This window comes from Schistocerca americana, chromosome 3 (genome assembly GCF_021461395.2).
Source record: "Schistocerca americana isolate TAMUIC-IGC-003095 chromosome 3, iqSchAmer2.1, whole genome shotgun sequence".
Classification (NCBI taxonomy): Eukaryota; Metazoa; Arthropoda; class Insecta; order Orthoptera; family Acrididae; genus Schistocerca; species Schistocerca americana.
Genome location: NC_060121.1, coordinates 349,461,465 through 349,486,485, shown reverse-complemented (window position 1 = coordinate 349,486,485; position 25,021 = coordinate 349,461,465). Strand labels below are relative to the sequence as shown.

At 41.4% G+C, this 25,021-nt stretch overlaps 1 protein-coding gene across 1 annotated transcript in view; it reads right to left on the bottom strand.

Annotated features, from left to right (window-relative positions):
* LOC124606075 (F-box/LRR-repeat protein 16-like) overlaps nucleotides 1–25,021 on the bottom strand; it is a 705,098-nt gene that overhangs the window by 2,703 nt on the left and 677,374 nt on the right. The window lies entirely within an intron of this gene.

Genomic DNA, 25,021 nt, shown 5'->3' with positions numbered 1-25,021 from the left:
GTTCAATAAAAATACTCAAATCTCAAACAGTAGAGATTATATATGCTCATATTTTTTGTACTTTTCTTTTTTTCCGCTTTAACAAAGGAGCTGTAATGGACATTTATAGGACATCACAGTTTTGGATCCCTTCAGACCAAGTGGCAACAGAGATGTCTGGATGATGTAGGAGAAATTTGTAGTTAACTACATGCTGTAGATGAATACTGTACTGATATCCATAACCCAGAAACAAGGAATGAAGTAGGCTGTATGAAAACACATCCAATTTCCACAGTTCTTAGAAAGAAAAAACTGCAAAAATATACCATAATGGTAGCTGCGATTTCTCGGGCCTGCAAGGGTGTTCAACAAATGACTGAATTAAAATAATACTGTATACTTGAGCTGTTGTTAGCAAATGAAGAACATGAGATGGAAACTGAGTAAAGCTCATACGTCTTCTGTTGTTGGCGAACAGTTCACCAGCTCAAAGTAAGTTCATACACAATGTTCCTCTGCGTATTGGATTCCTTCGATAGGAGTGACACTGTGTGACTGTTTCCTCTCTGGTAATGATGTGCCAGAGTAGAGGAGGGTGACATTGGCAGTGTAGGAGAATAACTGTGTACTGACATCAGTTGTAATATTTGATTATATTCTAAATGTATTCTGCCATTAAGCCCTGTGAGAAGTAAATAGCTTTAATATTTTTTGATTATGCTGAACCTTACAGGTAAAGGATCAAGGGCTTCTGAAGCCAACACTTTACTGTTAACACAACCCCAAAGCATTTGGACAACAACAAAAAAGTTCGATAATAACAATATTATGAAAAGGATAGATTGCTACTCACCATATAGACGAGATGTTGAGTAGCAGACAGGCACAACAAAAAGACCATTAAACATGTGAGTTTTCAGCCAAAAGGCAATCTACTAAAGTAGACAAACATCCACACAAGCACAACTCGCTCGCACATGACCACTGTCTCTGGACAGTGAGCTGAGTTTGTCCTCAGTCGCCAGAAACAGTGGTCATGTTTGTGTGAGATACTCTTGCATGATGGTTGGTGTGTGTGTGTGTGTGTGTGTGTGTGTGTGTGTGTGTGTGTGTGTGTGTGTCTACTTTTGAAGACGGCCTATTAGCTGAAAGTTCACATGTGCCTTCTTTGTGCCTGTGTATGTGGCTCAACATCTCCTCCATATGGTGAGTAGCAAAAATCTGTCCTTTTCATATGGTTGTCATTATTCCACCCTGGATTTTTCATTGTTTAAGATTTAATAATATGAACATAATAACATTTTAATTAATAAGTACCTTTATGTTTATATTATTTTGAAACAATAGAATTCTATTTATGAATTTTAACAACCAACATAAGTGTTTGCAGCCAAGGCTTACATTTAACAAAGATGAATAAAACAAAAACAGATTTGAACATAACATGATGCTAATTAACTACCATTCTGACAAATATAAAATAATGTACATTTCTGCATGTACTTTATTTAAATTTAATAATTCATGAGTCAATAAACGAAATTAGTAATGACTTTGTTTCATTTGGTATGTTTTTTTCAGCACAGATGCATTTCACTTGTGTCAAATCATGTCTTCAAAAACTAAGGTTTTGCACCTGACTAATGAATTTAGATTGTTTTGTCAAGCTATTTGTTTCTTAATATTTTTCTTGTATTGCCTAGTATGCCACTTAATTGATCTTAAATGTTAAACACTCTTCACCACTTTTTGATAATTTGTTCTATATCATATTTTAAGAATTTGATGCCCCACTCATTCTGTCCTGTGTTGTCTGTATTCACATAATGCCCAGAGAGTACAAATTAATTGAATCTAATTTCATTCTTTTCCAGACATGACATAGCATTGTTTTTTAATAACTAATCCTGTGGAATGTAATGACAGACTTATGATTTTCAATTGAACTTATAATTCTTAGTAAAATGACCCTGGATGATAACATCAGTAGGATTTTTCCAAATGGAATAAAATCTGACTATTTTAAAAATACAACTGGATTAAGACAGAGAATGCTGTGTCCTCTTTTCTCTTTAGTGTTGCCTTCGAGAGAGTTGTGAGGACACTCGAAACTAGTACCTGTTGGGATCCTCCAAAGAAATAAAGTTAAGGTTTTGGCATATGGAAATGATGTAGTGTTCATTGGAAAGTGTGGAACAGAGATTAAACAGTTATTGTGGAGCTCATATAAGAAGCATCCAGACTCAGCGTAAAAGTGAATGATCAGGAAACAACAGTCAAATTTCTGGGCATGATGCTAACTGAGCAAAATCAGAGGCCAGCAGAAGTGAAAATGATACTGCAAAATACTAATAGAGCCTAAGTGCTCTATAAAAAAACTTTCTAGGGTTTAAACCACTGACAAGGGAAACTAAATTCAAGCTATATAATACAGTCATCACATCAGTCCTAATCTATGGAGCAAAAACATGGAAGAACACTAGTTACAGGTATTTGTAAATGAAGTTTATAGGAAAATCTTTTGTTCATACTACAGTGAATCACAAAGCTGGTATGTAGGTCATAGGCAACACAAAAATCAATGTACTATTACCGCAAGCAACAATAATGAGAATAATACATTCCAGAAGATTTCAATGGGCAGACCATCTGATGAGAAAGAGAGAGGATCAGAGAGTTTAAAAAATATTAATGGAGAAGTCATTAAGTAAGAAACCAAGGGGGAGACATGGAAAAATGAAATTAAAATAATATGCAACAGGATGGATGTAAATAATTTGGCAGGAAGCAGCACAAGATATAAGCATTTGGAGGCCATATGTGAGATTGGTACGGGAGCTTCGAGTTCTGTAGGAACCAAAAAGTAAAAGAACAACTACTAATCCTCGGGACCTTCTGCTCTGCAGTAAGGCTCCTGTGTTTGTTGACGTGGATATAGTACTACCGTTAATGGACATGGCAATAAAAATATTTTTTTGAAAATATTATTGCTGCAAAGTCACTAGTACCAGTGTCGTATTTTGCATTAAATATTAACAAAGGTGTGCCACAAACATACAGACTGTATCCAGTTTGCTCCATTTATCCTGTAGTTAGTCTCACCATAGCTATCAGTAACAGTATTTGCTTAAGTGTGTTGTCATGACAATGAAATTTGATGGAGATGATGTAGTAGTCTGTTTTTTTTATTGTTTCAGCCAGTGATAGTAAATAAATAAACAAGTAATGTGACAATAGTTATGAATCAGACATTATTGGCATTAGTGTGACAATGATTCTGTCAACAAGAGGGGAACATTGCAGTGTAGGTTCAAGAAAATCTGAATTACTTGCTTAGTTGGTCTAGCCCAAACCCTGATCTGAACCATTTCAAACATTTCTGTGATGCAGTAAGACATTAAATGCTAAATTTGCTCAATAACCTAACATCAGTTATTAATCATTGTTAACCTTTTTGCAGGTAATTCAGTGGAATTAATTTTTTGTACCACATTAGAACTAAGATCAACTAACTATTTAATTTCTGATAAGTTTATTTTTGTGATTTAGGAACAAAGGCTATGATGGTAAGTATTCTTTCCAAGATGCTTTTTGAGCTATTATTGGTTGCCATTACACAGAATTCGAAATTATTTTGATGACGCTAAACATCTGTAGATGCATACTTGCTATGTGTCAGATTTGAAAATTGGGCCATTTCTTTTTATTCCTACCAGCATAGGATACTGTAGAAAAGAAACAATGCATCCTGACTTCCCAAGTGACAAAAATAGTGACGTTATGATAAACAGAAGCTGATTGTTGTAGCAGTTTTTATACACCTGGTACAGCATACTACCACAAGATGTCAGACATGCAGTTTTTGTGCTACTGGTACAGCGTACTACCACAGGATGTAGGCACATACAGAGGTAGCGAGACCAATTCCCATGAACATATAAAACTACTAAGTTGGTGGTGGTAAGTATGTTTCTTGCAGTCCACAGAAAGAAAGTGACAAGCATACTTCCCAAGTCTCATGGAAAAGTTACTCTGATGGTAAATATGCTTCCCACTGGCCTTTAAAACAATGTTATTTGTGATATGTGTACATCCCATGGGTCCTGAGAAGCTTGAGACATTTTACAACAGTTAAATAGCTACATTTCATAACAAACAGATGTTACAACTGGTAGAGTGGACTACCACTAGATGCCAGGAGGATACAGAGGTGGAATGACATTTGCGTGAATGTAGTAAAGAAAAATAGTTGCTGGTAAGTATACTGGATGAATTGGAAGACTGGAAAAAAATCAAATTCAGTGTGTTGAAACTTTGTGAACAGCCTCCCTGCCAGATTAAATATTTTGATAGTAGCAGAAGAATGATGTACATGTTCTTAATTATACAAATGGTTTCTTTGGGACACACACACACACACACACACAAAAAAAAAAAATCTCTTGAATCTTTTGTCCACACAGCAGAACGAGATACCAAGGTTTTAATACTGTGTGAGCATTGTTCGACAATAATTGATGCAGTTTACAAGTTAAAACTGTATTAGACCAGGGCTCAGACACAAATACCTGCCTTTCACATGATCATATTAGTAACCCTAAGTGTGGAAATGGGAAGATACCCTTCTGTAACTATTTTCTGAAATATACTGGTCTCTCGGTATTTAACAGTATGTGCCTGACATCGATCGGAAAATGGCTGTGGAGCAGTGAGGCAACATCAAGTTTTGTGTGAAGTTGGGCACCTCAGGCAGTGAATTCATCAAATTTGACCCAAATACTAAGGGGCATGTTTGTGGTCATGTTTACTCAACGAAGCCCCACCCAGCCCACAAGTAAAGCTCGTGCACAAGTTTTTGCTCAGAAAACAGATCACAGTTCTGGATCATCCCAGTGTATTCACCAGACTGGACTGCAGCAGACTTATTCCCCAAAGAGAAGTTGTCAGTGACAGGACACCATTATGATGCAATTAAGAATACCTAAGAAAATTCTATTGCAGTACTAAATGTAATTACAAAAAATGACTACACTGAATGTTTCAAAACAGTTTTTAAATAAATCTTATAATTAAATTTTCTATGGGACTTTTAAAATAATTTTAGCTGTGTATTGATTCAAGGGGAGACTAATTTGAATAAATACGGTGACACTGTATACATAGTCTGACGTATTTTTTGTAGTCACAGCCCTAACTGAACTGGGACACACTGTGTATTGTTCTTTTCACAGATCCATAGCAAGGAAATTGTGAACAATTTGCAAAGATTAATTTACTGACTTTGATTTTGACCAGCACAAACAAGTGTGTAATTACTTCGTAAATCTTTAATTTCTCATTCACCTACTTTGCATCAGAGTTTTGTGGCACTTGTTGTTGAGGGCAAACTAAGTGTGACTTTTCACATAAGGCACCATTGTGTTTTGGAGTTCCACTTTATTTTACAGTATGGTAGGTTTTTGCAAATATGTCCTATTTGCAAATATGTTCTAGATTATAGCTAAATGGAATTATAAGTGGGGATATAATTTGAAATGCTAGTAAGAGTGTAACACTGTCTTGGTAACATTTGTAGATACCTTCTACATCTACATGCACACTCTGCAAACCACTGAACACTGCATGCCAGAGCACTTGCCACTGCACCCATATTAGTTTCTTCCTTTTCTATTCAGCACTGTAAGAATGGTAGCTTAAATGCCTCTGTGTGCACTGTAATTAGTCCTATCTTGTCAGTTTCTCTGGGAGCAGTACAAAGAGGGCTGTAGTATATTCCCAAGATTCATCACTTAATACTAGTTCTTGAAACATTGTAAGTAGGCTTTTGCAAGATAGCTGACATCTGTCTTCAAGTGTACGTGCTAGTTAAAAGTTCTTTAGTATTTCTGTGATGCTCTTCCATGCACCAAACAAATATGTGACCATGCTGCCCTGTTTCAATATCCCTTGTTACTCCTATCAGGTATGCGTCCCACACTAAAATCTTACCAAGATCTGACTGGATATTTATACAGATTTTAAAGATACTATTTCTTCATAGGTAACTGCATCATGTGTAAAATGCCTGATGTTGATATTGTCTGTATGGATGTACATGGTGAACATATATTTCCCTGGTACACACCTGAATTTACTTCTACATCTCTTGATGCCACTCCATCCAGCTGCATCCTCTCTACCAATAAATGCACATGGTAGCCACAGATTTTGTTTGATTTCTCATATGATCATACTTTTATAAATAATCATTGTTGTGATGCTATGTCAAATGCTTTTGGGAGTCCAAGGAATACTGCATACATTTGGTTGCATTTATCCATAGCCCCGGTAGGTGAGTGGTCAGCGCAACAGAATGTCAATCCAGAGGGCTCCGGTTCAATTCTCGGCTGGCTCGGAGATTTTCTCCGCTCAGGGACTGGGTGTTGTGTTGTCCTAATCATCATCATCATTTCATCCCCATTGACGCGCAAGTTGCCGAAGTGGCGTCAAATCAAAAGACTTGCACCAGGCGAACGGTCTACCCGATGGGAGGCCCTCGTCACACGACATTTATTTATTTATGATATGTTGTGAGAAAAGTGGATGCTGGGTTTTCCATGACCAATGTCGATATGGAACTCATGGTGGTTGATATGTAGGAGATGATTCTGTTCTATGTACCTCTTTGCATTTGAGCTCAGAATAGGTTTCTACAACAGACTGAAGTCAGTCATATTAAGTAGCAGTTTTATTGGTCACCTATGCTACCATACTTTAAGATAAGTGTGACTTATTTTTCTTCCAACCACTATGCTCGGTGTCTTGTTTGAGGTATCTACAGTATGGTATGGCTAATAGAGTGGTCAATTCAGCTGCATGTTATGTATAAAATTTGACAGGAGTTCCACTGGGCCCTGGTGAATAGTTCAGTTTTAACAGTTTGATCTGTTTCTTAATTCCAGTAACACTAATAGCTCACTACTTGACAAAAGAAAGTGAATCATCGTGGAAGAGATGAAGAAACAAAATGAAACTTAATGGATTGAGAGGGTATTTGATGTTATTTCAGTAATTTACAAAGAACTTTGCCGTATGAGGCCACTTGTCAGCATGACGCTGCACCGCCTCTTACCTGGATGCTTGCAGTGATTCAGTTAGAAAAAGGTGGCTTAAAGTCATTTTATCCTCCCTTGAGCCAGGCTGGCCTGCAGCTGTTGTAAACTGGTCCTTGATATCCTGGATACTGGCACTGGGACAGTATTGATATCTGAGCTTCTTTCAGATATTTTCTGTCAGGGACAGATATGGGGAGCTTCCTGGCCACAGACAGCTGATAGAGACATGCACCCAATGGGGACGAGCATTACCCCATTGAAAAACGGCTCCACATTACTGTTGCACGAGAGGTAACACGAGGATGCAGGATGTGTGTGATGTATCATTGTGCTGTCAGTTCCATCAAATGCTACCAGCCTTGACCTTGAGTCATACCAGATAGCTCGTCACACCATGACGTTGGTAGTATCACCACTGTGCCTCTCCAAAATGTTGAAAGAATGGGACCCCTTACGATGTCGCCATTACACACTTCTATGATAGTCATTCAGATAGTACAGAACCATGATTTATTGTTGAACTCAGTGCAAAGCTATTTATCAGCAGTCCATGCTTCCCGATCACAGCACCACTTCAAATGCAGCCATTTGTATTGTGGTGTAAACAGCATGTAACAGGAGCCGAAATTCCCTAGTCCAGCTGCTGCTGGTCTCTGACCAATGGTGTGGGATGACACAGAATGTTGCTGGCGAGTTCTTGGATGGCAAGATCATGTGTGAATGGGTTACAACGTGCTTGGTACACAATACGATGATCGTAACCTTGTGGTGATCAGATGTGGTTGACCAGAACCTTGGTGATGAGTATCCCTGCCCTCACGTCCCCATGAAGTCCCATCACACTGGAACATTGTCACACGCAAATGCCCCTCAAACCTGGATATAGCACGATTTGACTAGCTGCCAAATGGAGACCACTAAAAGGCCCCTTTTGAACTCTATCAGGCGATAACGCTTCCACACTCACGCAGTATACATGTGCTACCAAGTTGTTGAACCAGTCACTAAAGCCCTCTTTCATTATGTTGTTTTCATTGTGCTTTTCTCCCAAGGAATGCTTCAATTCGGAAAAATTTCGTAAATCGCTCAAGTGAAGACTGGGCCGTAAGGCGGATGTTCAAAAATTCCCACTTAAACTGCCAAGGCAAGTACTATGTCAGTGCAGCAGAGTGTGCGCGAGCGTAATCGTGACAAGCTCGATACCACTGGACACAATCCACACCTTTATTGTTTTGTGTGTGCGTGCGTGCGGGGGGGGGGGGGGGGGGGGGATTATTGCAAATAACGTGATTCCAGTGACTGGCATTTTGTTTCTGAACTGTTACGGGAAACCCAGTTCTCGTCACCAGTGACAATGTAGCTCAAACCTTCTCGCCATCCTTGTCTTCCCGAGTAAGAAAAATCAGTGCAGTTCCCATTCTTGATTCATCTGCCAAAATTCGAGGAACTCTCTTAGTACACACTTCATTGTAGCCCAAATTACCACTAACGGTTTGATAAAGCACTGACCGTGAAGTTTAAGGGAAACACAAGCTCAGTCCATCAATAGGAAACAACTATTATGTTGAATTTTTTCCTTAATCCTTGATTTGAGTTCGTCACTCACAACGGAAGGGCGTCCTGGTCATTCTTCACCGTGAGTACATGTTAATTTCAGTAGGACAGACATTTTTTGCGATGAGAAATCGTGTCACACTGCGAATCTCATCATACAAATATACTGTAAACGATAGTTTCCCCTCGATCTTAGTGTCAAACTGGTGATAACAAGTAGAAAGGTGTATGACACGGCGACGGGGACGGGAGGAGAATTGTGGGCTCGTCGTATCAAAACTTTCCTTACTTGTAGAAGGAGCCTATCATGAATATTTCTCTGGGCTTACCCGTTCAGCACGGTAGTATGATGGCCTTTACAAGCCTCTCTCTCTCTCTCTCTCTCTCTCTCTCTCTCTCTCTGTGTGTGTGTGTGTGTGTGTGTGTGTGTGTGTGTGACCCGCTCGCTTGCACGCACGCAGTACTATATCTTTGACAAAGGAACAACGTGCAATAAAGTCGCCGATAGAATTTCGGAGACCTACTTAGGTCGTTCTTGCCCGTCTAGTCGCGCAGCCGGGGACTGCAGCAAGGAGCGAAGCGGTCGATCAATACAGCCACCCTCGCTTCCCAACAGCTGTGTTGCGCTTCCTACTGCTAGGGGCAACTGTCGCATTCGTATGCCTCAGCGCTCGTCTCCGCCACAATTCTTGTAATTAGCTAAATATCACTGGATTCATAAAATATGGTCCTGACTGCAGATTATAATAAAACATAGTCTTTCTTTGTACATTGAGACTGATTTGTTGTTAATTTGGGTCTTTCCTAGGGGCAACAGTCATAACAGACCTGATCAAGAAATACCCCCACTATTAACGGCCATATTTTCCCCAAACCTCCCACCATCACCACCATCTGCTAACTGAAAAAAAAAAAAGGAATCGTATGGCATGAATGGCTGGGAGATCTCAAAGATCAGATTCAGACGCCTAATTGGAAAGGTTTTTTCCGTATGCTCTGCGCCCGCAGGCACCTTTCGGTCACGAAGTACGAGAGTTGTGTGTGTACCTGTTAAATGTAGATGACTATAATGGTGTGTGTGTGTGTGTGTGTGTGTGTGTGCTGAAGATGATGCACAACAAAGGAGACAAGGCCAAGACTTGCCCACTTTTCCTTATTGTTTGACGTAGAGGTTTAAGCAGACTGGCTGGATCTCTCTCTCATACCCTAATGAAGAGATAACAGAGAGGAATAGAATAATTGAGCCAGGTTCGCCTAAAAACTATAATTTTTCGGCCGATTCTTGATATGGTTACGATGCTGCAGGAAAGGAATTTTATGAATTTTCAGCACCTGGAATTTATCTCCATATCAAAGTGTCAAGTTGTGGTGGTCAGAGGTTTATGGAAGCATCCTACGTTGTTTTCATAGCGCTAGCCTTTTCTCTGTCGCCTCATCCTAAATCTCTTAGTGAGCGGAAGAATAAGACCGGTCCAAAATACCCGACGCGGGCTGTACGACGCGAACTGCCATGTCACTTCCGCTTCACCGGCGTTTACGCAGACATGACTGCTGTATACCCGGCTAACGTGTGTCTCAAATTCCCCCACCCTCTCCCAGATTTACACTTATTGGCAATGGTAATTTACCTTTAATTCACGCAACAAAAACAGCTTATTGTGGCTTTGTGAAGTTGCATACAGTTTGAGACAACAGAACGATTTTAGTGGTCTCTGAAGAACCTGTATGTGTGCTTAAATGATAGGAAGCATTAAAGCGACCCAGTAAAATTTAAAACCACCCTGCAAACATTTTTGTGAACAAGTAAAGTTTAGTACTATACATTGGCATCAAAGCGCTACCAGCTATTTTTTTAAAGCTTATTTCTTGTTTCTCCACTTGTAAGAGTGACATTTCTTCCTAGTTGTTTTTGTTAACATCTAGCAAGATTTATTGCAGTTCTTACTCGTTTTCTGTTTCCAATTTACAGTGTCAGTAAGTGATTAGGAATGCATTTTACTGAATACGTTATAGCTTCATTTTGTAACTCGTTGGATGTGCTTGATTTAATCGTATGAGAACATAATGTTAGATCATTAATTCAAGAAAGGTGACATCTATAATAACATGTAAAATATAAAGGATGTACTTTGCATGTACTAAATTTATACGCTTAGTTTTTGGGCTTCAGAATAATTTACCTTAAAAATTTACTTAGTGGACCTCTATTAGTGTTTAAAGATACGATACACTTAGTGTACATCTGTCAGCTTCAGTTCTTGGTCGCCGCCCGCTCCCTCCTCCCCAAATACACACACAAGGTTAAAATTTTGCGGTTGCCCACGCTTGAGTGGTTCAAATGGCTCTAAGTACTATGGGACTTACCATCGGCGGTCATCAGTCCCCAGACTTACAACTACTTAAACCTAACTATCCTAAGGACATCACACACATCCATGCCCATGGCAGGATTCGAACCTGCGACCGTAGCAGCAGCGCGGTTCCGGACTGAAGGGCCTAGATCCGCTCTGTCACAGCGGCCGGCGCGCTTGAGTGTACCTTATTATTGGGACGCAGTAAACACAAACTGGAAGAAAGGAGCAATAAACAACATTAGTGCCACACGTAGAAACGCGTTGACTGTTCAGTGGCTCTCCTTTCTGTAGTGGAAAAGAATTAATAAAACGGGAATTGCTGGTGGTGCCATTCTGTTTTACCCACACTTGATAACAGGGGCCCAGAATGTTTTGTGTGGAAAGGGCACCAATTGTATGGCCGTGAATAGTACGCAAAGAATTTATGCAAGGGGGCGGACATGATATAATTCATTGTGTTTATAATTTATACAACGAAGGGTTTTGCGGAAGATTATACTTTGTCGTGTCACGTAGTAAGTATTCCTGATTTCTGCCGCCCTTTTCACGCCATTTTTTTCTTTACCTTCCTATTACATCCTGTCACCAAAATAACAGCAATCCAAAAACTTTTTATAAGCAGTTATTGTAAGCATACTTAATAATACTAACACTGTAAAGAGTGTAGTTGGAGCGGGAAGTATCCATTCGAAATAATAGTAATAAAAAAGGGGTATGAACTTTATTGTTTAGCCATATAGGGTGTAACTGAATTCCCTTTATAGACGTTGAGGACTTGTAACACTGGAACATAAGTCCAGAAACGTACCGTTTTCCCCAACTCGCAAAATACAATACACGTTCAAATCTCCCGCATTGTCGGCGCCACTGACTAGGGTGTTACGTATGTCATTAACCAATTACCTGATGTCCCATGCCTACTACATGTTTGTTTAAATGCCACTCAGTTGAGTATGTGATCTGCTCAGAGCTTTGTACCTGCTACTGTACAGTAGTAGTACAGAATGCCAGCTATATATACAATTAATTTTTAGTGTCGGTGCGATGGGAGAGTTGCTCGTCAGTTGTATGTGGAATGTTTTCCACACCGCCAGACACTTTCACATTCCCTCTTTGATACGGTGTACCAGCAGGTCTCAGAGAGGGGCACAATCACCAACAGCACAGTCGACTGTGGTGCTCCACACCCTAGTTTTAAGAGGCAGTGGAAGAGGATGTGGCAACGAGTGCCAGAAACATAGCAGGTAGACTGAACGTGGATCACCAAACAGTCTGGCATGCTCTGCATGAGCAGCAGCTACTCCCATACCGCCCCCAGAAAGTACGGATGCAGGATTCTGCGTGACTTCTGCAGGTGGTTCTTGCACTCACTGTTGTGTGCATGAGCCTGACTTTTCATGGCGGATCCTTTTCAGAGGTGAAGCCAAGTTCACCAGGGAAGGCGTTCTCAATTCCTAAGACAGTTTTGTGTTGGCTGATAGAAACCTGCATGCTGCGCACCACCCATGGGTTTCAGGAACGATACAGTCCGAACATTTGGGCAGGGTTCCTGGATGGCTGTGTGTTTTGGGCTGCGCCTTCTTCCACAATGTCTCACAGGTGCCGTGCACTTATGATTCCTTGATGTTGTACTGCATGTGTGTCAAAACATGTGGTTCCACCACTTTATTTTTTACGTGCGGTCCAAGACCATCAGGACCAACGATTTAGGTAACAGTGGATAGATCGTGGTGTCTTGATTGCCTAAGCTGCACATTCTCCTGACTTGAACCCGCTACACTGCTCCCTGTGGGGTCACATGAAATCACTGCTTTACGAGACTCCTGTGGCTTCCAAGGAACACCAGCTGGTGTGGATTATGGCAGTGGCGGTTGCTGGAGAATCAGGGATTGGTGATGGTGTGTACCTAAACATGATATGGAGGTTCCGTATCTGTATTGACGTTTGTGGTTAGACACTTGTAAGTGAACCCCGACTACAGGGAACAAGATCAGAGAGCAACACGTGTTGATTTATTCTGCGAGTAGCGGGAAAACAGTACATTTCCAAGCATGAGTTTCAATAGTAAACTTAACCTTGTTGGTGCTCACTTAAGTCATCGAAGTCTGTAAAGGGAATTTAGTTATATCCTACATGTTCCAAATACTGTAAGGACAAGGCATTTAGAACTTTAAAAAACCATTACATTATTATGAAGGAAATTGACACAAATTGGCACATGATTTCGTAGTGTTTTCAGAAAACCTGACTGAAGTGTTTTAGAGAACATGCCAAGCAGAGATGGTCTAAAACTCTCGGTACATTCTCAGTAAATGTCATTTTTCCGCCCAACATAAACAACTGACAAGAAATTAGTAACATGCAGAAGACGCACGCTAATACCGTGTAAATCCGCTTCTGGCCTCGACTAGGAACTCTATTCAGTGAGAGAGACTGATCACTAGTACCATCAGGTCCATATCTCGAGGAAGCCACTGATTGTTGATTAGATCCCGATGTTGTTGTTGTGGTTGTGATCTTCAGTACGAAGACTGGATTAATGCCGTTCTCCACGCTAGTCTAACCTGTGCAAGCTTCTTCATACTTGCGTAATTTCTGCAGCCTACGTTCATTTGACCCTGCTTACTGTATTCATCCCTTGGTCTCCCTCTTCAGTTTTTCCGCCCACACTTCTCTCCATTACCAAATTGCCGATTTTGTGATGTCTCAGGATGTGATCTATTAACTGATCCTTTCTTTCTGTCAGAATGTGCCGTAAATTAAGTTTTCCCCGAATTTGATTCAGTACCACCTCACAGTTATTCGACCCACCCGTTTAATCTTCATCTTTCTTCTGTAGTACCATATTTCGAAAGCTCTTCTTGTTAACTGTTTACAGTGCACGTTTCAATTCCGTACAAAGCTGTACTCCATACAAAAATCTTCAGAAAAGACTTCCTAACACTTGATTTATATTAGATGTTAAGGAATTACTCTGCTATTGTCAGTCCGCGTTTGACATATTCCCTACTTGGGCCATCATGTCATTTTGCTGCCCACATAGCTAAACTGATTTACTACTTTTAATATCTTATTATTCTAATGTACTTACATTAACATCGCCTGATTTAATTTGACTACATTCCATTACCCCTGTATAAGTTTTGTTGGTATCTTCTAACCTCTTTTCAAGGCTCTATCCATTCCGTTCAGCTGCTTTTCAAAGTACTTTTCTATCTCTCACATAACTACAATGTCGTCGGCATACCTTGAAGTTCTTATTTCCGCCTCCTGAGCTTTAATTGCCTTTCCAAATTTCTCCTTAGTTTCGTTTGCTGCTCGCTCAGTGTCCAGATAGGAAACATCGTAGATAGGCTACAGCCCTATATCACTCCCTTGGTGCCAGCTGCTTTCCTTTCATGTCCTTCGACTCTTTGCAACTGCAGTCTGTTTCTGTACAACTTATAAATAACCAACCGCTCCCTATATTTTATCCCTACTACCATCAGAGTGTATTCCAGTAAACATTGTCAAAGATTTCTTTAAATCTATAAATGTTATAAATGTAAATTTGTCTTTCTTCATTGTATCTTCTACAATAAACCGAAGTGTTGCCTTGTGTATTCCAGTATTTCTCCGGAACCCAAACTCATCTTTCCCAAGGCCGGCTTTTACCAGTTTTTGCATTCTTATGTAAATAATTCGTGTCCGTGTTTTGCAGTCATGTCTTATTAAAGTGATAGTCCGGTAATGTTCGCACCTGTCACCACTTGCCTTCTTTGAAATTAGAATAATTACATTCTTCTTGAAATGTCTCATATATCATGCACGCCAGATGGGATAATTTTGTTGACTCTGGCTGTCCCAAGGATCTCAATAATTTTGTCAATTTGTGTCAAATTCCTTTTGCAGTGTCATATCTCCTATCTCATCTTCACCCAATTCTTAATCTCTAAAATATTGTCTTCATACTCTTGTATAGACCCCATATATATTCCTTCTATCGTTCAGCTTTTGGTGTGTGCTGAGTCCGCAAGTGTATGTTCAATTAAAGAAAAGCCACTACAGTTGCTTGTAAGAACGTTATTAAGACCAGGACCAGTTTCAGCTTTTACAGCAGGCCATTTTCGAGTAGATCTCAAACTGCCATTAGTAATACATATTGTAATATGATGGATATATAAATATTTGTACGATGATTGAGGGAAAACAAAGCTTAGATATGTACTGTATAAGTACAGAAAGAATATGTAACTCACGTTGTGCTGCAGAGAAGCAACATCAGTTGACAGAATAGATAAAAGTGGATTTAAAACGATGTGCCTAATGACATATTGTCGCTATATCATTGGGCACATAATGAGTTTTACCTCTTCTCTCAATTGATGTTGCTTGCCTACACCACAGCGTAACGGACAAGAGGGTGGACGAACTTATGGATAGACAAAAAACGAAACACATTGCCCTGGCTAACACGCTTTAGGAAAACAGTTGGCGTTCACAACAGCTTACGGTCGTCTAGGAATGGATAAGTAGAGGTCCTGTATGGTTTTCAAGGGGGTCTTCTTTCCTGCAAAATAGCGGCAAGTTCTGTTAACGGCGACGGAGGTGGACAACGATCACGCATCCTTCTCTCCAAAGTAGACCAGAAATGATCACTAATACTCAGATCTGGTGACTGTGATGGGCGCAAGAGATGTGACAGTTCATCCTCGTGCTCACAAAGCCAGTTGTGGACTATGCTACTCATGTCAGCAGTGGACCCTGTCGTTCTGGAACACAGCATCGCAACTGGGAAACTGACATTATACCATGGGATGGATGTGATCAGCCAAAGTGGTAACATAATCCTTGTCATTAATGCTATTTTGCAGAGTTACGGTGGGGTCCATGCAATACCACGATACGGTTGTCCAAATCATCACTGAACCCTCATTGTATTTCACTCTTGGGAGGGTCATAAACTTGACCAGAAGTTGGAAACAGTGTGCAACAAGACTCATTCGAAAAAATGACTTTCTTCCATTGATCCATAGTCCTATGGCTTCGGCGCCACTTTTTCGTGTTATGGGCATTTGCATCACAACTGAGAGGTTCCTGCTCGCCCTGCAATTACCTGCTTATGGAGCTCTCCTCGTGTTGTTTTGGTGCTGACAGCGTTCGCGAATGGGACATTCAGTTTTGCTGTAATTTTTGCAGCTATCGTCATCTTTTTCATCACAATCCTGTTTTATGGCCATCCGTCACGATCACTCAACACGCACTTTCATCCGCGTTGTCATGTAGCAGATTATGCTTTTCCGCTTACCCTGTATGCGCTACAGATCTTTGACGCTGTGCCTCTTGAAACACCTGACTTGGTTACGTAAGCACCCACCATACGAGCTCCAACAATCTGCCCACCTTCGAATCCACTTAGCTCCGAGATATCGCACTCACAACTGTACAGAACACTGTTGTGCCGGCGACTGAGACTTCAGCATACTAAAAGACACTGCACAAGTGCCGTCCATGCTCAAATACAACAGTGCGATCTGCAGGTTTGGCTAGCATCTGCATTTATGCTCAAGCATTAATTTCTCGCAGTGTTTCACATTTTTGTCCACTCCCTGTATATTCCCTCTACTTACGCATGCTTCTACAGCCATGCATTTTTCCTCTAGCCATTCCTGCTTAGCCATTTTGGACTTTTTGTTAATCTTATTTGTAATAGCCGGCCGCTGTGGCCGAGCGGTTCTAGGCGCTTCCGTCCTGAACCGCGCTATTGCTACGGTCGCAGGTTCGAATCCTGCCTCGGTCATGGATGTATGTTATGTCCTTAGGTTAGTTAGGTTTAAGTAGTTCTAAATCTAGGGGACTGTTTACCTCAGATGTTTAAGACCGATAGTGCTTAGGGCCATTTGAGCTATTTTTTTTATTTTTAATACGTTTGTATTCCCTTTCGCCTGCTTCATTCGCAACATTTTTATATTTGCTCTTTTCGTCAATTACAATCGTTATCTTATGTGTCATCCAAGAATGTCTGTTAGGCCTTGTCTTTTTATCTTCTTGATTCTCTGCTGCTTTCCAGTGTTACATGTCTGATAGCTACCCATTCGTATTCTATTGAATTTTCTTTCCCTTTTTCAGTCAGTGGTTGCCTAATGTCTCCTCTGAAACTCCCAACAGTGTCTGGGCCTTTCAATTTATCCACGGCCCATCTCTTTAATTTCCTACCTTTATGTAATTTACTCAGCTATAAATGCGATTTATAACCAATTAAGACCGGAATCCACATTTGCTCCTTGAAATGTCTTACAAATTGAAATCTGATTTCGAAATATGTCTTACCGTCGTATAAATAATCTGAAAGCTTCCATGTCTTCAGGTGTCGCCCATATATACAATCGTCTTACACACGGTGCAGTCCCATTAATGTGACCATCGCCTATGTTCGACGTCAATGTGCAATAACCACTCACAGACGGCAAACGGCATCACGAGGAGTGGAGGAAAATAAAATTCCTATCTGGAGGACGCGGAAAACATTGCAGTTGTTGTCATATTACGGAAATGGAGCGATTTATCTGACATCCAAAAGAGCATGACCATTGACTTTCGGACCAAGAGTGGAAGCATTCCCGATACGGCTATGTTTCTAAACTGTTCACGTGCCGCCATGGTTAAAGTATACCGTGCATCAGTATTTTAAACATAGCTGCGCAACAGCAACGGTTCCACGTAATAGGATTAAAAACAGCCGACCAGTTGCAAAGGATAAAGTAATCTTTACCTAGGTTTCGATAGATTTAAATCTATCTGGTGCTGGTTAACAGTCTGGCCAGGGGATACCAATTCCCGATGCACAATTCCCTGCCGCCTTCTGAAGAAGATAGATTTAAATCTATCGAAACCTAGGTAAAGATTACTTTATCCTTTGCAACTGGTCGGCTGTTTTTAATCCTATTACTATACCGTGCATGGTAAAATGGCGCTGTACAAACCCAGGGCCGTGACAACTGTGGTGCCATAGGTGATGGAGCTGCGGAGATCTTTACGGGCTAATAGACGTGCAACTTTTGAGGAAATGACCGCCCAGATAAACTAAGGGGCTATCAATAGTGTCTCCTCAACGACTGTTCAATGAATGTTATTACGTATGGGGCCCCACAGCAGGCGCCTGGTTAATGCATCTACGAGGGGAGACCCAAAAGAAACCGGATTGTTGTCATAAAAAAATTATTGATGAACCTTTTTACAAAATTACTTCAGTCACCCTCAAAATACTCTCCATTACATACGATGCACTTGTCAAGTCCCTTTTCCCACTGTTGGAAGCATGTTTGGAACTCTTCAAGTTTGATACTGTCCAGTGCCCTTTGCGAAGCTGCTTTTACCGCCTCCACATCGCCATAACGCTCCCCTTTAAGCGTTTTTTTCATTTGTGGAAATAGGAAAAAGTCGCACAGGGCTAGGTCCGGCGAATACGGAGCGTGGGGAACGACAGACCACCTCTGAGATGCCAAATAGTGGGTCACTCGTAAGGCCGTGTGTGCTGGAGCGTTGTCGTGATGCAGAAACCAGTCACCTGATCGCCAAAGTTCCGGGCGTTTCCTCCTCACATCCTCTCGCAGACGCCTTAAAACATCCAAGTAAAAGTGCTGGTTAACAGTCTGGCCAGGGGATACCAATTCCCGATGCACAATTCCACGAACATCAAAAAAGACAATGATCGTCGTCTTCACATTTGACCTCATTTGCCTTGCTTTTTTTTGGCCTGGGAGAGTTGGGAGTCCTCCACTGGCTTGACGCTTGCTTGGTTTCTGGGTCATACCCGTAACACCAATTCTCATCCCCTGTAATGACTTTGTTCAAGGAGTTTGGATCACGTGCAATCTCTGTTTTCAAGTCCTGACACACATTCATGCGGATGGTTTTTTGCTCCTGTGTGAGAAGGCGCGGAACAAATTTAGCAGCAACACGTCTCATGTGCAAATCCTCACTCAAAATCCGCTGGCACGAGCTCCAACTGATACCTGTCTCTGCTGAAATTTGGTCGCTCGTTTGGCGACGATCCTCGTTGATCTTTTGGCGTACCTTTTCAATGTTCTCCTCATTTCGCGATGTTGAAGGGCGTCCAGAACGAGCTTAGTCTTCAACACACATCTCACCACGTTTAAAGCGCCCAAACCACTCGAAAACCTGTGTGCGGCTCATAGCGTCCTCCTGGAAAGCTTCCTGAAGCATTTGGTGTGTCTCCGTTGCAGTTTTTTTAAGCAGGAAACAAAATTTCACACACTCTCTTTGTTCTTTTAAAGTTGCCATAACGACTTCGCCGAGGTAACCCGCCAACAGTCAGAGAAACACAATACCACACTTGCACGTTCAGCTCTACACTGACGCCGTCTGCACAGCTGTTTCATGAAGGTCTCTACTAACACCATCTAGCGTGAGAAACCTGCACTACATCTACGAGTGGCAGCGCCCTCGGAGTCCGGTTTCTTTCGGGTCCCCCCTCGTATGCTGACTGCTGTTCATCGGCGACAAAAGCTAGAATTTGCGCACCTGTACCGCAACTGGATATCCACTGAGTTAGGGACAGGTGGTCTTTTCAGATGATTCAAACACCCTGCATGAATCGTCCGAGGGGTCCAGACCGAAGGAGGGAGAGTTGTACTCTGTGGAATGTTTTCGTGGCATTCCCTGGGTGAGCTCCTCATTCTGGAAGGCAAAATGTATCCACACAAGTGTTCATGTATCCTTAAAGACCAAGTCCACACCTATATGCAGCTTGTTTTTTCCTCGTCACGATGGCATCTACCAGCAGGACAACGCAAGATGTCACACAACTCGCGGTGTATTTGCAAGGTTCGAAGAGCACCAGGATGAGTTTACTGTACTCACCTGACCACGAAACTTCCCGGATTTAAACCGAGACGAGAATTTGTAGGACCACTTTGATCGGCGTGGCTCAACATCCCTGTCGGTAACGTTCCAGAACCTCGCTGAATCTCTTATTGCACATTTAGCAGCGGTCTGCACTGTAAAAGGTGGTTATTTTGAACGTGGTCACGCTAATGTGACTGGACAATGTATGATTCCTAGACCAAGTGTTAATAATGTTTGATTTATTCACTGTGCAATATTCTACCAGGCGGCTTCTCCTTTCATTTCTTTTCCTCGGTCCATGTTCTCCTGCTATTTTTCATTCTCTTCCATTTTCTGCTACGAATTCCAGTCTCCCACCACAATTAAAATTTCATCTCCCTTAACTAGGTAAATTATTTTTTATCATCCATTCTTTTCATATATTTTATCATCTGTGGGCTGGCAGGCTTGTATTAACTGTGGTGGGCTTGGCTTCCTGTCCGTCTTGGCTATGATAAAGCGTTCACTACGCTGTTCACATAGCTTATCAGTATTTCTATCGTATTCATTGTTAAATCTACTTCTGCATTACCTCTACTAGAATTAGTGCAGTAGCGCTTCTGCATAGTCGTGGACAACAACATTCCTGAAATGGACTGGCTTGCCCAGAGTCCTGAGCTGCGTCTAATAGAACACCTTTGGGATGGGTTCGAATGTCGACTCCACTCCAGTCCTCAGTCTAACGTCATTACCCGTCCCTAGTTTACCGAGCGAGGTGGCGCAGTGGTTAGCACACTGGACTCGCATTCGGGAGGACGACGGTTCAATCCCGTCTCCAGCCATCCTGATTTAGGTTTTCCGTGATTTCCCTAAATCGTTTCAGGCAAATGCCGGGATGGTTCCTTTGAAAGGGCACGGTCGATTTCCTTCCCAATCCTTCCCTAACCCGAGCTTGTGCTCCGTCTCTAATGACCTCGTTGTCGACGGGACGTTAAACACTAACCACCACCACCACCACCCTCCCTAGTTTAGGCTCTTGAGGAAGAATGGACTGCCATCCCTACACAGACATTCTGACACCTCACTGAAAGTGTCCCCAGCGGTGTTCAAACCGTCATAATGGCGAAGAGTGGAAATATCCCATATTAATATCCACTAATAGGTGTCCGCATACGTTTGATGAAATACTGTATTCTGGCTGGAGGATTTCTTTACACCAACTCAACGAGCCTGTTTCTGAGCGCCGGTCAAATTGTGCGAAAGCCATAGAGAACAGACGCTTTTGACAGCTAAATGTTGGTGCAGAATCGAATATATCGAAGGACATTTCCATCTCCCTATGAGTCGCTTGTTGGTCCTTTCCAATCACGTGGTGCGCACAGTACCGATGTTTTTTTTTCTTCTTTTTTTTCGCTTACGGAAGCTTGACTATGATAATATTCTGCAAACTAATTGTGTACAGTCTTTTCTGTAGGCGCGATAGTAATTTTTGACGCATATGCGTGGAAATGGGAAATGGATAGGTTAAAGTTAGGTATAGTGGGAATTAGTGAAGTTCGGTGGCAGGAGGAACAAGACTTTTGGTCAGGTGATTACAGGGTTATAAATACAAAATCAAATAAGGGTAATGCAGGAGTAGGTTTAATAATGAATAAGAAAATAGGAGTGCGGGTTAGCTACTACAAACAGCATAGTGAACGCATTATTGTGGCCAAGATAGACACAAAGCCCATGCCTACTACAGTAGTACAAGTTTATATGCCAACTAGCTCTGCAGATGATGAAGAAATTGATGAAATGTATGACGAGATAAAAGAAATTATTCAGGTAGTGAAGGGAGACGAAAATTTAATAGTCATGGGTGACTGGAATTCGTCAGTAGGAAAAGGGAGAGAAGGAAACATAGTAGGTGAAAGAGGAAGCAGCCTTGTAGAATTTTGCACAGAGCATAACTTAATCATAGCTAACACTTGGTTCAAGAATCATGAAAGAAGGTTGTATACCTGGAAGAATCCTGGAGATACTAAAAGGTATCAGATAGATTACATAATGGTAAGACAGAGATTTAGGAACCAGGTTTTAAATTGTAAGACATTTCCAGGGGCAGATGTGGATTCTGACCACAATCTATTGGTTATGAACTGCAGATTGAAACTGAAGAAACTGCAAAAAGGCGGGAATTTAAGGAGATGGGACTTGGATAAACTGAAAGAATCAGAGGTTGTAGAGAGTTTCAGGGAGAGCATAAGGGAACAATTGACAGGAATGGGAGAAAGAAATACAGTAGAAGAAGAATGGGTAGCTCTGAGGGATGAAGTAGTGAAGGCAGCAGAGGATCAAGTAGGTAAAAAGACGAGGGCTAATAGAAATCCTTGGGTAACAGAAGAAATATTGAATTTAATTGATGAAAGGACAAAATATAAAAATGCAGTAAATGAAGCAAGCAAAAAGGAATACAAACGTCTCAAAAATGAGATTGACAGGGAATGCAAAATGGCTAAGCAGGGATGGCTGGAGTACAAATGTAAGGATGTAGAGGCTTGTCTCACTAGGGGTAAGATAGATACTGCCTACAGGAAAATTAAAGAGACCTTTGGAGAGAAGAGAACCACTTGTATGAATATCAAGAGCTCAGATGGCAACCCAGTTCTAAGCAAAGAAAGGAAGGCAGAAAGGTGGAAGGAGTATATAGAGGGTTTATACAAGGGCGATGTACTTGAGGACAATATTATGGAAATGGAAGAGGATCTAGATGAAGATGAAATGGGAGATAAGATACTGCGTGAAGAGTTTGACAGAGCACTGAAAGACCTGAGTCGAAACAAGGCCCCGGGAGTAGACAACATTCCATTAGAACTACTGATGGCCTTGGGAGAGCCAGTCATGACAAAACTCTACCATCTGGTGAGCAAGATGTATGAGACAGGCGAAATACCCACAGACTTCAAGAAGAATATAATAATTCCAATCCCAAAGAAAGCAGGTGTTGACAGATGTGAAAATTACCGAACTATCAGTTTAATAAGTCACAGCTGCAAAATACTAACGCGAATTCTTTACAGATGAATGGAAAAACTGGTAGAAGCGGACCTCGGGGAGGATCAGTTTGGATTCCGTAGAAATGTTGGAACACGTGAGGCAATACTAACCTTACGACTTATCTTAGAAGAAAGATTAAGAAAAGGCAAACCTACGTTTCTAGCATTTGTAGACTTAGAGAAAGCTTTTGACAACGTTAACTGGAATACTCTCTTTCAAATTCTGAAGGTGGCAGGGGTAAAATACAGGGAGTGAAAGGCTATTTACAATTTGTACAGAAACCAGATGGCAGTTATAAGAGTCGAGGGGCATGAAAGGGAAGCAGTGGTTGGGAAAGGAGTGAGACAGGGTTGTAGCCTCTCCCCGATGTTATTCAATCTGTATATTGAGCAAGCCGTAAAGGAAACAAAAGAAAAATTCGGAGTAGGTATTAAAATTCATGGAGAAGAAGTAAAAACTTTGAGGTTTGCCGATGACATTGTAATTCTGTCAGAGACAGCAAAGGACTTGGAAGAGCAGTTGAACGGAATGGACAGTGTCTTGAAAGGAGGATATAAGATGAACATCAACAAAAGCAAAACGAGGATAATGGAATGTAGTCAAATTAAATCGGGTGATGCTGAGGGGATTAGATTAGGAAATGAGACACTTAAAGTAGCAAAGGAGTTTTGCTATTGAGGGAGTAAAATAACTGATGATGGTCGAAGTAGAGAGGATATAAAATGTAGACTGGCAATGGCAAGGAAATCGTTTCTGAAGAAGAGAAATTTGTTAACATCGAGTATAGATTTAAGTGTCAGGAAGTCGTTTCTGAAAGTATTTGTATGGAGTGTAGCCATGAATGGAAGTGAAACATGGACGATAACCAGTTTGGACAAGAAGAGAATAGAAGCTTTCGAAATGTGGTGCTACAGAAGAATGCTGAAGATAAGGTGGGTAGATCACGTAACTAATGAGGAGGTATTGAATAGGATTGGGGAGAAGAGAAGTTTGTGGCACAACTTGACTAGAATAAGGGATCGGTTGGTAGGACATGTTTTGAGGCATCAAGGGATCACAAATTTAGCATTGGAGGGCAGCGTGGAGGGTAAAAATCGTAGAGGGAGACCAAGAGATGAATACACTAAGCAGATTCAGAAGGATGTAGGTTGCAGTAGGTACTGGGAGATGAAGAAGCTTGCACAGGATAGAATAGCATGGAGAGCTGCATCAAACCAGTCTCAGGACTGAAGACCACAACAACAACAATGCGTGGACAAAATAGGTTTGTGATAATTTTCTTTCACATAAATCCAGAATTTGTGCCGTGCCAATAGCCGCTAGAGCGTATAGAGCCAATGAGTATTAAAGACACTAGATTAATAAAAAATAGAGACAAGTTAATGTGGTGGTCTTAATGCTGCAGGTATCCTGCATAGTCCTCCCCCTCCCCCTTTCATTTGCATATAACGCACTGACCATTCACACAACAACGTGAAACTGTCAGAGAAGTCCTTCGGGATGTGGTTCAACTTGCGCATCACTTTGGCTGGAATGAAGGTTATTTAGTCGAAGCGTCGGCTCTTCGTAACACTCTTTGTCGTTTTGTGGTAGGTTCGTGTGGATAACATCAAGTCTCGTCATCTGTGCTGATTTCTTCCAGAGAAGAACGTCGACGTTTTGTTCAAAATGGTTCAAATGGCTCTGAGCACTATGGGACTTAACTGCTGTGGTCATCAGTGCCCTAGAACTTAGAACTAGTTAAACCTAACTAACCTAAGGACATCACAAACATCCATGCCCGAGGCAGGATTCGAACCTGCGACCGTAGCGGTCTTGTGGTTCCAGACTGCAGCGCCTTTAACCGCACGGCCTCTTCGGTCGGCTCGACGTTTTGTGTTTCAATGAAGCCACATCAGGCGCCCATGGTTCTTTTCGTTCGCGAATCAATGTGTACGTGACAAACTTTCTCTTCCTCGAAACATTCTGAAGAATGTCGTGGACACCTGATTTACAGATGTTGCTTCATTGTGATTTGTGACACAACGTTTACACACTATACCACCGTGCCCACTACGTAACAGCACCTGCTCACAACTCACTGGACGAATCCACATATATTGTTTACAGCTGTTAGTTCAAGCCGCCACCTTAGTTACTGCGTTGACGTCACTTGTACGCAAGGAATAAAAT